The sequence below is a fragment of the Diceros bicornis genome, chromosome 32 (genome assembly GCF_020826845.1).
Source record: "Diceros bicornis minor isolate mBicDic1 chromosome 32, mDicBic1.mat.cur, whole genome shotgun sequence".
NCBI lineage: Eukaryota > Metazoa > Chordata > Mammalia > Perissodactyla > Rhinocerotidae > Diceros > Diceros bicornis.
This window is the reverse complement of record NC_080771.1, coordinates 23301833-23305411: the sequence shown is the minus strand read 5'-3', so window position 1 is coordinate 23305411 and position 3579 is coordinate 23301833. Positions and strand designations below refer to the sequence as shown.

The following is a 3579-nucleotide window of genomic DNA, read 5'->3' as shown; positions in this document are numbered from 1 at the left end:
TGTTATTGCATTTTTGATTGTTCCTTTTTCCCCACACTGCCCTGAATCACACAAGGAAGAGAAGAGGGGCAGGACCCCGACCTGACTTTCCTTAGATGGATCTCCTAGAACTTGAGCTCACCTTATTTCTGTCCTCCAGGCAGTGCCTCTTAGAGGAGGGGCTGGCAGGGTGGAACACAGCTGGCAGGAAAGGAGAATGGCCTGGGGCACCAGCACTAGGCAGGCCACGCTCTGAGGGCGCCCAGCTCTTCCTAAGGCTGGTAGGCAGTGGCAAGGTCGGCTGCAGTGGCTGGGCAGTGAGAGCGAGGTGAGCAGCTGTATTCCCTCTGCCCTTCCCCAGGGGTGGCTTGGCTGCTCTATTGACCAGAATGGCAGAAGTTTCTACTCTGCATGTGTAAGGGCTGTGTATTGATGGAAAAATAGTGTAAAATGTTGCTTACTGATTTTCACATAAAAGATGATCCTCACGCTGGCGTCACTAGTCTTTTCTCTTGTTAAGTAGCCTCTTAGGTCCACTGAGGTGGCCTTTGGGTGTTTGGCCCTTTGCGTCACCCATGGTCCTTGTTTTGTGATTCTCTAGGGCTGGGCTTCTGCCAGGTGTGCTGCTTTGGAGGTTCTGTGTTGGGGCTGAGTCTCCGACAGGCTCAGGGCTCAGAAGTGTCTTGATACCGGGCCAGCGCTCAGTGTGAGCTCCCTGGTGCCTGGCTCATGCTGCTATTAGTTCCCCTCCCTTTCTCACTCTCCTGGGATTTGAATTTCTGTCTGTTGTAACTCAATGTAAGTTAAAATTTAAGTCAATTTCTGGGTGGTTTTGGAAGCCAGGCTTTGCCCGCCAGCACCTAGCACCAGCTCTACTTCCATTCTTTTGCCTCTGCCTTTATTGGGGATGCAGGTGGAAACCGACTTTTCACAGCTCTGGAGTGAGGAGGGCTTCCAGCTGCCTGCCTGGGAAGGCTTCTGATCGTGACCCTGGGCTGAAGGGCTAGGAGACAGTGTCTACCTGCTCTGTGGAGAGAAGTGAGCTGGGTATGTGATCTATTTATAGACTTGGGCTCAGGATGCCACAGAATAGGAAAAAGATTGGGGTTCCAGTTAATGGCTTTACTACTAACAGGCTGTGACCTTGGTCACAAACTCACCTTCAAGTCCCTTAGATAAGAAAAATGAGGCCAGAGAGGTTATGAAAACCATGGGTCCACTCCAACCTTCTAGTTTGTTTATTTTTTTTTGTGAAGAGGTCAGCCCTGTGCTAATATCTGCCAATCCTCCTCTTTTTTTTTTTTTTAAGCTGAGGAAGATTGGCCCTGGCCTAACATCCGTGCCCATCTTCCTCCACTTTATATGGGACGCTGCCACAGCATGGCTTGCCAAGAGGTGCGTTGGTGCGTGCCCGGGATCCAAACTGGTGAACCCCCGGGCCGCCGCAGGGGAGCGCATGCACTTAACTGCTTGTGTCACCGGGGTGGCCCCTCCAACCTTCTAGTTTAAAAGCAAGGAACACCTGGCAAGGGACACTGGCACACACAGGTGCCACAAGACGAGTGGGGAGGCTCTCTGCCCCCAGCGGCTCTACCTGAATCTGTTTTTGTGTTGAGACTTCTGCCTAAGGGTCTGTCTGTTCCTGTATCTCCAATGTTTTCGTTTTAATAATGGACCTTTTCCATTCACATCCACCTTAAAGTTCCCTCCAGCTTTAATACTCTGATTCTCACCATCTTTTCCTCAAATGGTAACTGATTCTTTTTCTAGAGGTCAAAAGGATTTCTGTGACAATGGCCCTGAAGTGGGCTCCCGAGACTAGCTTTCAGGCTTCTTGGTGTGGGGGAACAGCAAGGCTGTTGAACTGGCCATCTTTGCGGGGGTTCCCTGCCTTGTTCTCAGTCACGTGTGTCTATTCTTTAATGCCTTGTTGACGGTAACAGGGTACTTTAGACTCATTAGAAATGGCGTCAGGCGAGGGTCTCAGGCTGAGAGAGGTTGCTCATTCTGGGGACCCCAAAGCTTGCTTGCCAGGCTCTGCCAGCTTCCTTCTCAGCTGGGCTGCGTGGAGAAGGCTCAAAAGGCAAGCGCATATGTGGCAACATGGTGGTTCTGGGGAGCTCCCCCTTCTCTTCAGTAAGGAAGTGCGCTGAGGTGGCGGATGTTGGCTTTGGGATCCTTTAGCTCAGGGGGAGAAGAACTACACCCCAGGTTGATAGAAGAGGACCTGCCACTAAAAGGATTCTTTGGGCCCCAAGTTTCAGAATCCGAGTGACAAATTCCCACTGGGTGGCCAAAGAACTTCTTTTATTTATAACCCCCTTGGCTAAGTGCTTGTTTCATAATCATCTCTTTTTTTTCTGCTATTTTTTAGAGCAGTCTTAGGTACACAGCAAAACTGAGCAGGAGGTACAGAGATTCCCCATATACCCCTGCCTCCACACACGCACAGTCTCCCCCACTATCAACATCCCCCTCCACAGTGGTTCATTTGTTACAACTGATGGGCCTACACTGACACATCATTATCACCCAAAGTCCATAGTTATATCAGGGGTCACTCTTGGTGTTGTACACTTTATGGGTTTGGACAAATGTATAATGACATGTATCCACCACTGTAGTATCGTAGAGACCATTTCTTTTTAATATCCCCTCTTCAAACTACCTTTTAGGAACACACTTATTTGGTTATTTCTTAAAGAATTATAGGTGGGCAACACTCAGCTTCTCTGCCCTTTCTCCTGTCTTTAGAGAAACTATACTTCTCTAAGTCCAACCCCTCTTCTCAATGAGGTCTCCTGCCTGGCTGAGCTCGCAAGGCCAGAATGGCTGGGTGACATATCAATGTTTCTCTGGCTCTGCTGCCCCTTTGCTCCCCATAACTCACTACCTACTGTGCTCTGGTGTAACCACCCTGCAGGAAGTGAAAGACAGTTCTGAGAAAATGCACAACATTCAAAGTATCCAGATGTTGTCACTTTAGCCAACATATATTGAAACCTTTTTGTACATTATAGAGACAAAATGCCTTTTTAGTAGACTGTAGTGGGGATTTTAACATCGTTGAACTTCTATTTCAATAAATAGGCCACAGGCTAGAACTAGGAAGCCATTTCATTAGTACCAAATTCTTCAGTCTTTTTTTCTCTGGAAAATATGTCCTTCCTCTAAACTAAATGGGGGAACACAGTCAAAAGAGCATAAACAACGGACAACAACCATTACAACAGAAACTACCAGAGATGCCTCTCGCTCTCACCTCACACTGCACTTCTGGAATTTGCCCTCCTAAGTCCTGGGAGGGGCATCCTATGTAACGTGTTGCTATTAGCACTGAATTTTCTTGGCTTTTGTTTGGCTATGGAGGGAGGCAAGAATATTTAAGAATCATTACCAGCTAGTGGGTTTCTTCCCTCACTTTTCCTGCCCTCTATCCCCCCTAGCCCCTGAAATGCAAGCTCTTTCATTTCTTTCTCTTACTTTACCTTAGTAGCCGTTTCTCTCAATTTCCTACAGACTAGGAATATAAATTCTAGACATGTACTCAGTTTAACAAAATCCTACCACAATAAAATAGGTTAGCTGTCCTTGGAGTTT

The 3579-nt window shown here is 47.8% G+C and overlaps 1 protein-coding gene across 1 annotated transcript in view; it reads right to left on the bottom strand.

The window, feature by feature from the left end:
- Window positions 1-3579, bottom strand: part of PKD1L3 (polycystin 1 like 3, transient receptor potential channel interacting) — a 354098-nt gene that overhangs the window by 140569 nt on the left and 209950 nt on the right. The window lies entirely within an intron of this gene.